This window comes from Triplophysa rosa, linkage group LG24 (genome assembly GCF_024868665.1).
Source record: "Triplophysa rosa linkage group LG24, Trosa_1v2, whole genome shotgun sequence".
In the NCBI taxonomy this organism is placed as follows: domain Eukaryota; kingdom Metazoa; phylum Chordata; class Actinopteri; order Cypriniformes; family Nemacheilidae; genus Triplophysa; species Triplophysa rosa.
Genome location: NC_079913.1, coordinates 14,540,386 through 14,553,993, shown reverse-complemented (window position 1 = coordinate 14,553,993; position 13,608 = coordinate 14,540,386). Strand labels below are relative to the sequence as shown.

The window sequence follows — 13,608 nt, the reverse complement described above, 5'->3', positions numbered from 1 at the left end:
CAGTCTAATATTAAACAGAAATTTTCACTGAGCAACACAGCAAACACATTTAAACAAACACAATGCAATGATTATTAATGAAATTCACTTATTGATTATATAGTAATTCCTTCATACTCATATTCTGAATAATATTTCCACAATTCCCTCTCTTGACCTCATAAAGAGGTCACACATCTTAAAACTTAATCTTCTGTTAGGTCACTTGATAATAAAGGCATACTGTATGGAGGTGGAGATTCTTTTTTCTCAATTGCTGTTACAATTAACCTATTGCACAGTGATCTAATACAGGGAATACAACAACATCCACATGTAATTAATATGCCTAGGAAAACTCCTATTGACACTAAAATAGACATCACTATGGCTTTCCATTTCTCTAACTTTCTGTGCTATAGGCATTCTCACTTCTTCTGCATTTTCCCATCCAAAATCATCACATAATGTTACCCAGCATTTGTCTATTTCTTTCTGTCTTTTCTTTCCGTCTTCTGGCTAAGTCTGTGCTAATAACATATCTTTAACCTTTTGCCATTGTATCAATACTGGTTGACATGCGTATTCATCACACTCTTTTTGAAATTCAGCCATTTTACACACAATTGTACTGTTCACAATCTTTTACAGCCTTATGTATTCCAATTTATAGTATAAGGTGGTCTTTGTGACCAGTTTTCCAAATTAAGTAACTCAATTATTGACGCAACGTCTCAGTTTCTCAACAAGTCTCTGTGACGCAACGTCTCAGTTTCTCAACAAGTCTCTGTGACGCAACGTCTCAGTTTCTCAACAAGTCTCTGTGACGCAACGTCTCAGTTTCAATCGCCTTTATCAGTCTTCACATTCAACTCTTGACATTTAACACACAATTATTGTTCTCGGTTTTCAACAATTACACAGTATTTTCCCCCACAGTTAACTCACTTTCACACTAATTTTCACAACATTCAAACGTATAACAGACAATTTTATACACTTTTACATTTCTTTCACAGTATTACAGTTATTCAGTTTCAATCAATACTTTATGAGAATACCGTCTCAATCCAATCTGGTGCTTCGTGAGAATACCGTCTCACGGGATTCCAACCCGCTTAGATTTTTATGGGAATACCGTCCCATTGGGTTCTAAACCAATCTCTTTCTGAGCATACCGTCTCAGGGAATTTCAACCCACTCAGATTTTTATGGGAATACCGTCCCATTGGATTCTAAACCAATCTTTTTCTGAGCATACCGTCTCAGGGAATTTCAACCCAATTAGTACTTCGTGAGAATACCGTCTCACTAGACTTTTCACATCTGATTTATTTAAAACCTCATATTACTTTTGAGCAAATTGTCTCTTCAAATTTCTGAACATGCAGGACTGCCTTAAAAGTCCAACAGTATATAAGTTGGTTACTTTTTCTATTATTTTTGTTAAGAAGAAAATAAATTGCATTTATTTTGTGAATTTGTTTTATTTGGTTTGGGACTTTTATTTTGAAATATCGACGGTTGTATTTAATTGCTGATTGTCAGTAAGGTTCTCAGTTCATGTAAGCAAGCCAGTGGCAAACACGAATGTTAAGAGTGTGTGCTTCTAAGGATGTCTCTTTGTGCAAGGGATTTGAGCGTGACATTAAGGAGTATTCAAGATCATTTCTTTCATATAGCATGCAGCCAACAAGGTATTTTCGCTTTATATTTGCTTTGCTTGTATTTTGTGTTTGAAGTTCTTAAAAGTATGTTTGTTTGCTAATGTATGTTTAGGTTTATATTAAGTTAATGTGGTTTTGTATTCATTGTTTAGTTTTCACGGTGATTTGGAGGAAAAGCCATCAAATAAACCAGTAGTAAGGAAACCACTTGTGCCAGCCTATGCTTGAAGGGAGTGACAGTGAAAACTTGACTTGTTCAACGACATGAGTGGGTGACGCAGCGAGACACAGCAAGTTGCCGAACAAGCGGGATTGGCACGTGTTTGCAACGCGTGGAGTGCATTGTCGAAGGACTAACAGATGAGCACACACAATTTTTCTGTTGCAAGCAGTATAATATTAAACAGAAATTTTCACTGAGCAACACAGCAAACACATTTAAACAAACACAATGCAATGATTATTAATGAAATTCACTTATTGATTATATAGTAATTCCTTCATACTCATATTCTGAATAATATTTCCACAGTAACGTAGGCTAATGTGCTACATGCATCGTAAAATACGCGTTAAATGCCACAATCTACTCTCTCCCATCCAGTTTATTGTGTTTGTTTGACAAAAAAACGTTGTCGTTTTGTTAATCATAATTGGTGGATCAACCGCGCTGGATGGGTGCAGAGGCAGCAGGTAAAGTTAGTGGCTTTCTAACTGCTGATTTACAGCACATGCGAGGCAGACAGGAGAAATAATATCAAGCTAACGCTTTATAAGTATCATATATATTTGTAAGCAAAACTTGATGGCTTGGTCAATTGATAAACTGTATAATCCATGTATTATTTTAGCTCTTACTGTCGTCATTAGAACGAGCATGGCAAATAGGCTACAGCTAACACGTGCATGACAAACGCATGGTTTTCTGCATTTCGGCGGTATCATGTGCTAGTTTAGTTGCAAGTAGATTAAATGAACATAATTACTACGTTCAAATCCTAACAACGAGTGTTTTATTCTGAATAAATGCTGGTTTAGGCAGAGTGCAGAGGACACCCGAAATGGATCCGAATCTCTACGAAAAACGACTGTGTAAATTCTATAAATTCATTCTTCAAGGTAAGATTACATGAACTACTTTCGTTGTACTATAACAGGTATAATTACTTGATTGTGAAATTATATAAGCCTATGTCTACTATTCATGTTTCATGTTAAAGTACGTTACCTGTATGTGTTATGTGGTAATGTTAAAATTAAACTTACTTGCATCTCTTACTTTGTATTTAACTACCATTTAAGTTTACTCTTACGTTATATTATCTGAATGGTTAAGCCATTATTCTTTTTAGTGTGTTTTAATAAAATTTGACAGTATCACTAGCATTTGAAAATGGTAAATAAAAATGTATTGTTTCAATTTGTTGACATGACATTGAACTCTGTTTCTTTCATTTCTAAGCTTCATACAAGCTCCACTTGCCACCTGAAACCAATGTGCTCCTAAAAGATTGTGCTGGAGTTGATGTGGATGCTGATATTTTTGGTGAGTTTGTGAGAACATTTAGGATTTTTTTCCATTTTTTGTATGGAAACTCACATGACTTGCTGCCAATCATCCCTAAGTCTTATTGCTGAATACTTGATAATAGCATCTTAAAGTTAGCATGGATAGGAGTTTTTATTATTTTGAATATTGTTGAATGCTTATGCTATCTTATTGAAAGTCCACCTGTTTTTGATTTAAAGTTGATGTCCTGCAAGCTGAGGCAGAGTTCTCTGGATCCTGATGGATGCCCTGAGTCATAATTTTCATCGGTAGAATCAAAGTTCAGACCTCGCAGTAATTGTACACTCTTCAAATGCTTGCAAAAGACTGCTTTTAGAATAATCACCAGTAATGTGTCAAAAGATGTAAGCTTTAATATTGAAAGCTGGAATATTTTATTTTTAGGTTTTTGTCATCGTTTACTCACCCTCAGATTGTTCCAAACCTGTATACATTTCTTTGTTCTGCTAAACACAAAGGAAGATATTCGGAAGAATGTCAGTAACCAAACAGGTCTCATCCCCCATTGACTCCCATAGTATTTATTTTCCCTACTATGGCAGTAAATGGGGGATGAGATCTGTTTAGTTACTGACATTCTTCCAAATATCTTTCTCTGTGTTTAGCCGAACAAATTAAATTGTACAGGTTTGGAACAATCTGAGGGTGAGTTATAGGTGACAGAATACTCATGTTCATTTTATTTATGTAAATATACAGAGCATCTAGCACATCACTGTTATTTGATCAGTTCAGTTCTATCTGTAACGTTTCCTTTTGTTATGCTGTGTTAGGAGGATCCCACCATGTCTGGATATACAAGTATGCAGTACATCAATGCACTTTCTCAGTAAGAACTGTTAAAATATTGAGAATATAAAATATTTGAATACAATGTTTTTAATATTCTAAATGTGTGTATATTTAACGTTAACATAATTTTTTTCTTTAATAGATTGACGATCTTTGGTAATATATAAGGCTCTCTTTGGAGATGACATCTCATCTCAGACAGAATTATTTGAAAAATGGAAAACGTTTTACAGGAACATCCAAAATAATTGCTGACCATCAAAACCTATGACATGTTGCACATGTTGACAACCTTTTATCTGGTCAGCAGCAGTCTGATTATGGTAAGTATTCATAGATTTTTCAATGGTTTGAAGTTAAACTGTATACCCATGGTTGTGTGTGTGTTTATTCTGCTAGGATGGGACAGTGATGTGGAGGCTCTCTTGCTCCTTCATCTCGTGCCTCAAACTGTAAACGGTGAAACTGCCCAGATCATGCTGTGAAGTTTATGAAGGTACTTGTTTTTAGATTTGTGTTTGTATGTTCTTGCATTGTCTCTCTCTTCATTATGTACAGGTTGATAAATATTTTGATACGTTGATTTTAACAGAAATATAGTAGGCCTAATATATTCTAATATTGTGTAAATGAACATTGGTTAATTAACAATGAAGGAAGAATGCCCTTTGTAATTTTAGAAACTTGTTTTAAGATTAACATGTTGTAAAAACGTAATTGTTTTCAAATATATATTGAAGCTCATTGTAAAATGTTACCAATCTTTAAGACTTGTACATGTGCCCCACCTACGTTTAAGGAAGGGAAACTTTTGTGTTAAATGACACCTAGAATATCTGAATAAAAACACTCTTTAAAATGTTTTGCTATGCTCATTGAGCGAGTTGGATTGACCCAGACCTATCTTCTCTACGTTGGGGAAATGTTTCATCCGGAAGTTCTACATCATCCTGGACCAGAAAGAGTCCCCTGCATGATCCAGGCCCCTGCTGCAGCCTTGGACAAACTCTTTAAGGCACTCTTTGTCTTTGCTGTGTCTTATGGTGAGGCCTTGTTAAATTTCTACACATTTATTCAAACAACCGTGCATGGAATTGAAGTCCAAGGGGTCAAGAAAACTAAAGTGAGAATGCAAAACTGAGGTTCAACCTTGTCTAATACTCACTGAACATTGTATCCTTTACTGTATTAACAGGGTATAGATTATTGTTTGAGTTTTTACTTTAAAAGATTTTAGTTTGGACCTGTTAATGAAATCTCAGATTGCAGTCTGGAAGGTAATTAAGTTTTAACTAAACCTTTGTGTGTGTCATCTTTTTCTACTATATCTTGGGTTGAAAACTATGGAACTGAATACCTGAATAATGTTTGCTTTGCTGTTGAAAATGAAATGTCTGATTTCTGTAAGATGATCAGTTTTCTTGTAAAGAATAAGCAAGCATTTTTATTCAGTATCGTAACTGCAGTGTATTTAAGTATGTATTGAGGTGGTTACTATTTTTTTCCATTTTCTTTTTTGAGCGTATGATTATAGACCTGATGGACAATGTTTATATTATTGTGATATTGTAGTTTTTTTAATATGCAGTAAATTATGTATTTGATTGTGAATGTTAAATCTGGTTTACTTCAATAAAAAGAGGTTTTGCAGTACTTGCTAACATTTGACCTTTTTGCAATCACTTGAGTATTAACAGAAATACTATTTAAAGCAACGAAAGTACTGCCAATAATTAGTATTTTGAACACTCACCATTGTTGAATTTACATTACACTGGTGTTGATGTAAAAAGAGGAGTGTTCATTTTTAACACTGTATTTGTATGCTAACACCAGTGTAGTGCAAAAATAACATTGAGTAGTGTTGAGGTGGTTTTACATTTAACAACACTTGGTGTTACAGTTTTGGGTGTTAAAGTTACATTAATTGGGTGTAAAAAAGTTAACACTATCAAAAGTGTAACGTTTACACCCCATAGTGTGGACACGTATAGACACTTTTCCGGTGTTAAATGTGACACTGTGGGTGTTCCTTTCACACCAGCAATTTTGCTGTGTAAGTACACAAACGAAAATATTTCAGTCCAACAGAAGTTCTAAGCAAAAGTTGAGGAAAGTTTGGGTATGTTTATAAAGCAAACCTCAACACAACAATTCTGTTGGCCTCCACCACCTTATTTCCATAATTAGGTCCAGGGGGAAACCTGTGTTGTTTCACACTCAAACCACCATTTCAGCCAGCCAGCCAAACCACCTTTTTCACTTTTATGAATTGTATGAACATGTGGAATGTTTCTTTTCCGGACATGTATGAAAACAACATGCGATCCATTTTTCAAAGGACATATTTGATATATGTGACCCTGGACAACAAAACCAGTCTTATGGGTCAAATTTTCGAAATTGAGATTTTTACATAATCTGAAATCTGAATAAATAAACTTTCTATAGATATGTGAGTTGTTAGAATAGGACAATATCTGGCTGAGATACAACCGTTTAAAACTCAGGAATCTGAGAGCGCAAAAAAATAAAAATATTGAGAAAATTGCCTTCGAAGTTGTTAATCAGGGTCACTGTGGCAGACCATCCACTCACAAAAATAAAGTTTTTATATATTTAAGGTAGGAAATTTACAAAATATCTTCATGGAACATGATCTTTACTTAATATCCTAATGATTTTTGGCATAAAAGAAAAATCGGTAATTTTGACCCACACAATGTATTTTTGTCTTTTACTAAAAATGTTCCCGTGCTACTTAAGACTGGTTTTGTGATCCAGGGTCATATATAGTCAAGGACCATATGGAAAACAGCTGGTTCAACAAAAATGAGTCAGTGTAGATTTACTCACAGTCTGTGACTGCCAAATTGAGCCTGGGACCAAGGTGTGTTGATTTTGCTCGGAGACAGAGCATGGTCAGACAGTATGGCAGATGTTTCCTCGGGCTTCTACAGCCTCAGACAGGAAGATGTGTGCTGTGTGTGGCTCAAATTGTAAACCACATATGGAATAGAACATTAGAAACCTGCTGTATGTGTTCAGCTGGCACACCCAATGCTATGGCCTTAAATTCTAAATGACCATTTTTAGACAGCATTATGGCATTTCTAGGGTGTTCAATGTGGTTCCTGTTAGATTATTTCATCACACACACGTTATTCCAGACCCGTGTGACTTTAGTTCTTCTGCTAAACCCAAAAGAAGATCATTTGAAGAATGCTGATAACCAAACAACTTTGGCCCCTGTTAACCTTTATTGTATGGACACAAAACCACTGAGATGTTTTACAAAATGTGTTCTACACAAGAGAAAGTCATAAAGGTTTTGAATGATAAGAGGGTGAATAAATGATGACATTGTAGCACTTCATTGTTTTTCTCATTTTTGTAAGTCTCTTTGGACAGAGCGGTAATGGTGATATTCAAAGATATTCAAGTGCAATTGTAAAACCTGAAAGAAGCTGTGCATTACCTTATTAAGGGGACATTGTATGTCTATTTCTAGTTCTAACTCAGAAATTCTGTTATAAAAGTCACTGTGAATCCTCTGGACACAACATGATGATATTGTTAACTAGGAATCCATCTTAATTTGGGTTTTCTTTTTATCCAAAAAAACTAGTCGTTGTAGATAAAGTCAGGCTGAGTTGATTTTGACCCAAGCTTAGGGTTCTTCTGGGCTGAGTTTGGGCTTTCAGTGGCTCTGTGGGAATGAAAGCTGACTGGGGCCCAATTGTGATTTATGTCAGCCAGAGTTTGTATAACAGCAGGCTGCCAAGAGAAGATGAATACAGGACTCAACTATAGGAGACAATCTGATTACACCACACCGTGTCCTTTCATCTTCATTTCACCACAAGGCCTGGTGCCATGGTAAAGGGGAAGTCCATTTTGTCGGCAACAAAAGAACCACAGCAAAGTATAATAATGGTTCAATGCAAGGGTTTAGAAATTTAGTTTAGGATCAGACCTTTAATACATTAAAAAAACTATAGTTATTATATTGTCGCCTGGTTCTATATGCATTCCGAGCAGTTTTGAGATAACAAGCTTCAAACTTATTTTACTTTGTTTGACTTTCAAAGATAAAACCATCAAATAATGTAAATAAGTTTCAGATAGAATCTTAGAATTCCAATGCGACGATATAGTAGCTATACAGTATCAATAACAATGTCATCTATTAATGACTAAATTAATTATTGCAGTTTATCATATGCTGTCATGAAACACACATTACTATACATAGTTTACAAATTAAGCTAGTTAGTAAAGTATTTAGTTAGTAAAGAGTAACATTACCAATGGACTTTGGAGAACTTGTTTCCTCACCCAGCGATTTATTCTGTGAAATTGGGAGATTTTGTCAATTTTTCTGAGGTAGCCTTGGAGAACTCCATCTTTTGTGACACGCACATGGTGCTACAGGTGCATTAACAGGCTATTGACTTGCCTTGAACACAACTGTGAAAGATGTGATTGCTTCTACTCCCTTAACACAGATCAAAGCTCTGCTGTATGAAGTTGAGTAGACCACAGAGACCATGTGTCAGAAAAAGACCACAGCCACCAACATAAATTGCTTCAGATGATATCTTACAAGCAATTAAACAATATGTCAGTCCAGTGTTAAAAAGATGTTGAAAATGCTAATCTTTAAAATGGATAATCTACAAGATCCATTAAAGAGATAGAAGACCTATGACATTTGAATGCTTCTCCAACACATCTGACATGTACATAAATGCAAAAGCAGATCTGACTAATGTAATATTGTAAAAACGGTGGGTAAGGATTCGGAATAATGTATAAACTAAGAAAAAAGTTGTTTGTTACGGTTAAATATGTTCGTCACAGTAGCTGTGTCCTTTAGTTTACACTGTAAAAAAATTCCCTGTTAAATTACAGTAAACAACTAGCAGCTATATTTGCCAGCACATAGCTGTAATTTTACAGCATACCTACTGCAATCTGCAACAACAGTTTATTACTGTAAAAGACATTATAATTTGCACAATATAATAGTTATTTTAGTGTTCCTGCTGTGATTTCCATTAATTGTTTATTACCAGAGGTGGGACCAAGTCATTGTTTTCAAGTCCCAATCAAGTCCCAAGTCAAGAGAGGCGAGTCCAAGTCAGGTTGCAAGTCCTGAATGTTAATGAACTGAATCAATATCACTTTTGTGCCCACAAAAATCACCATTATTGTTATCAGTGTTTGCTTTAGTTGGGCTCCTGATCCTCGGCTTCAGTAAAGTTACTTATACAGTGGTGTAATAGTGTTTCAGAAAGAACTCTTGTGCACTAAGACAGAAATGCTAAAAAACAAGTTACATGACATTTAAATATATGACGTTTATCATAAAAAAGTAATAATACTGATTAATTGATGACTAGTTTGAGTGCTCTGAATTGTAAATGCACATGAACTTCGACAAAATAAACCGAAACATATTACTGACACACTTAGACATCAACACTCATCACACAAACCTCAACAATGGTGACCATTATCAAAGTAATTCAGATAAACAGATCAACTGCAATGCATGCTGTGATTCATGAATGAGTTTTGTACTATGATGTTACCCTGCATGCATTGCAGCATGAATTTTTCTTTTGTTGATTGTCACCATTGTTGAGATTCATACACTGATTCTTGATGTGTTTGTGTGTCTGAGTAGTTAAGCTGTTTTAACAGTTTGTGATTATATTTGTTCATTCCTAAATAAATTCACAGTGTTTTATAAGCTCATACTCCTGTAGCAGAGAACTGACATTGACAGTGAACAAGAGAAGACAAACTTTAATATGAGTTCATCCTTAAACAGAAGTGAGCCTCTGTCTAAGCTTGCTTTGACCCAATGATTGTATTTTAACACAGCTACAACAGCCAAAGAAAACTAATTTAACATTAAAATAAAAGAGTCAAAAGCCCAACTAAAGCAAACACTGATCACAATGATGGTGATTTTTGTGGGCACAAAAGTGATATTGATTCAGTTCCATTAACATTCAGGACTTGCAACCTGACTTGGACTCGCCTCTCTTGACTTGGGACTTGATTGGGACTTGAAAACAATGACTTGGTCCCAACTCTGGTGATAAACAATTAATGTAAATAACAGCAGGAACACTAAAAGCTTTCCTGTTGCTCAGTGGTAAGAGCATTGTGTTAACAATGCAAGGTTGTGGGTTCGATCCCAGGGGATTGCACATACCTATGTATAAATGTATAGGATAATGCAATGTAAGTCGCTTTGGTCTGCCAAATGCGTAAATGTAAAATAACAGTATTATATTGTTACAGTAATAAACTGTTGTTGCAGATTACAGTAGGTATGCTGTAAAATTACAGCTATGTGCTGGCAAATATAGCTGCCAGTTGTTTACTGTAATTTAACAGGGAATTCTTTTACAGTATAATTTAAATGAAAACACTTTTACTGCAATGTGGAAGATATTCAAATAATTTATAATAATAAATATAAAATAAAGCTAACATTTTTCTGATTTGGTGCTTGGTGAGTGTTAATTTTGCACCTTTGTTCATAAGTGTACTGTCATGGCTCTGCTTCATTTAGTCATGTTTTTCTTGGTCCTGTAGCAGAGTCATGGCAAAGCCTTTGGTTATGTGTGGAGAGAAACATATTATTGTCCTTTTGACAATAATATACGTTCTCTACCGCCATCTCGTTTCCTCGTAATCTTTCCCTGAGTGTTTGATTACCCACACCTGCCCCATGTCGTTATCCCTCGTTTGTCTTACTTATATATACCCTCTTGTTTCTTTGTCCTGTGCTCGTGGATTGTACTGTGTTCGTTCAATGTGTGCTTTGTGCCTAGTTCGTGCTGTTCTTACTTAGTCTCGTGTCTTGCTCTTGTTCCTGTTCCCCGTCTAGTGGTTGTATTTGTTATTGTATTATTCTTATTATTTTTGATCTTGTTTCGTCTTGCCCCCTCGTGGGAAGTTTTTGTTTTGTGGTATTAGTCTCAGTTTAGTTTTTCCCCATTGTGGGTGTTTTAGTTTCTGTTTTTGTTCTTTGTCTTAAATAAGTATTTTTGTTAACCCCTTCACGCCTGCCTGCAATTGGGTTCTCTGCACCACAATCGTGACATGTACCACCTAAGAAGAGACAATGTACAGCCACTGAACAAAATTAAGAGACCATTTCAAAATTATTTTAAATGTTTCTGGATTTACTGATAATAGTGTTTAGGTAAAATGATACATTTTGTTTCCTTCTGTGAACTAACACCAATATTTCTTCCAAATTTCAAATATTGTTTCTATTTGTATTTATTTGCAGAAAATTAAAACCGGAGAAACAGGTCAAATTAAGAGAAAAGATGCTCTGTATTTTTTCAGACCTCAAATACAGCAAGGAAAACAAGTTCATATACTCACTTTTAAGCAGTACAACAGTAATATTTGTGCATGTATTTGGGAAAAGTTCAAAATTGATTTTTTATGTGATGACTTATTTTTATAACAGTTTTTGGCTTATCATGCTGTCAGTCTTTCACATTGCTGTTGGATGATCTTATGTCACTCCTTTTGATTTTGTTAAAATTCAACAGACACTGGACTGGAATGGCCACAACAATCTAGAAACGCTGATTACATGGAAACTGATTTTTTCCACAGCGGTATAAAAGAGGTGGGTAACAATTCCTGTAACAATTCTTGTTCTTACATGCTGTGCAGCTGGAAATAGATGCTAAAGTTCTTTTACATTAAGTAGTTGAAGCAAGGTAAGCAACTGGTGAAGCATTAAATGGGTTTGATTCCCAGGGAGAACACAAACCTTGAATGCATTGTGGTTTTGAGCAAAAGCGTAAATAACTGTGACTTTTCTCTTTGCGATACCTTACCCTTCTTAGAGGAGAGGCCAGATGGGATGTGTACGAGGTGAAGTGAAGATGGATGCATGACACCTGCTCAGCAAGTAGGACCGAGAGGGATTCAGCAAGGAGACTATAGTATAACGTCATTTGAGGAATCATAAGTGTGCTTTTGACAGCGCATTAACTCTTGCTTCCCGGATCTCTTGTGCAGTCACAATCTTGAAGCTATAACAGATAAAAGTAGCAAGTTTCTAAAGGAACTCTTACAGTCAGCATAAAACAGAAATGATTTTGTTTTGTATTGTGACATACAGTATATCTGAGTGAATAGCTTCTGGAATGATTAAAATATCAGGAGTCCCACCCCTCTGCTAAAACAAACGTCACGCAAATAAGAGATGTCATTTGGAGGGTGAGGGGAGTATAATGTTTTTGATAAAAGATTATGAGGGGCTATGAATAAAAAAATGACCTGGGCAGGTCAATTATTTATAATAAACACAGCAAAATTCCAAGAAAATAAGAATGGACAGTTGTGATTTCATGGTGACCAACAATTTAACAATGAATTGTGAAAATTGAAATAACAATTTGCGTCATGGATGTGACATAAAAACACTCAGGGAATGTATTTGTTGCCAATATACTGAACCATTTGTTTATATTTCACTAAACCCTTGTTTGTAGAGTTTAAACATCTGAAAATATCAGTCTATGCTCGAGTTTTCTGTTTTAAAAAAGGGAAATAAATTGGGTACCGATACCATTTTTTAAAGACCAAGTATGAGTACCAATATTTTTTTTGATACTCGCCGATACCGATGCCAGTACCGATGCCTGTACTTTTTCACAACAGAGTGAGACTAATAAAAATAGAATAGCTTCATAATTAAAAACAACTCCACCTTAAACAGATCATGAAAAAATAAATCATTTTATGTGCTTGTCACAAACTTTCACGCAAATTTCAGAACAAATTTCAGTCAGTCCTGTCAGTTATGTCCCGTGAGGTATCGGTCTTTGGTATCGGTGCATTTACGAGTACATGAGCTTAGTATCGGGCCCGTGCATCCCTAGAAATAAACATGCGTTATGGATGTGACAAAAAAAGGACACGGTTTTTGGGAGACGACAAACTTTGTAGGATTTCTGTAAATTAAAATGTACAAATCTGAAGCAATTATACCCAACAAATGGAGGAGGGATGCCTCTTCACTGAACATAAAATAGTTAGTATATTTAAATTTTCATGTGCCCATTTATGAGGAATATGTACCGTTAGGGATGTGACAATCCTGAAAATGGCACTTACCTGACTATGAACAATCATGCACTAAAAATAAAACAAATGCTTTAAAAACTTGAATGGAGACCTCACATGGATATTTGAACCACCAAATAATACTATCTGTGCTGTTAGTATAGTAAAAGTCTTTGGTATAAAACTTTAATGTTCCATGGTACAGTTGACATTTTCACAGAATTGCCCAATTGCGAATCTCCTGCTAAAGAAATATTTACATTTCCTCTACTTTATATGATGCTCTTTTTAGTGTCTGGACCTAATAATCAAAATGTATCCAAGATAATAATAATAACAATAAAAAATGACTTCCATACAGTGATTTTAAACATCTATAAGCAACTATAAGCATGTTTTCAATTACCAAACTAAAATTAATTTACATATTTCTTGTGAGACTTATTTACATCACAGGAGATCTTAGGAAGAAAAACTAAAAAG

At 35.1% G+C, this 13,608-nt stretch overlaps 1 protein-coding gene and 1 long non-coding RNA gene across 7 annotated transcripts in view; both read left to right on the top strand.

Moving 5' to 3' along the window:
• LOC130547623 (uncharacterized) overlaps positions 1-13,608 on the top strand; it is a 403,303-nt gene that overhangs the window by 13,825 nt on the left and 375,870 nt on the right. The gene's annotated exons all lie outside the window — the stretch shown is intronic.
• On the top strand, positions 2,683-4,475 carry LOC130547629 (uncharacterized). 2 transcript variants are annotated; one of them, XR_008961908.1, is made up of 5 exons: positions 2,683-2,765; positions 3,109-3,192; positions 3,396-3,464; positions 3,990-4,045; positions 4,151-4,475. It is a non-coding gene; the product is annotated as an uncharacterized LOC130547629 (long non-coding RNA). The 2 variants fall into 2 exon arrangements; XR_008961907.1 differs by lacking the exons at positions 3,990-4,045; positions 4,151-4,475 and having other exon boundaries at positions 3,396-3,743.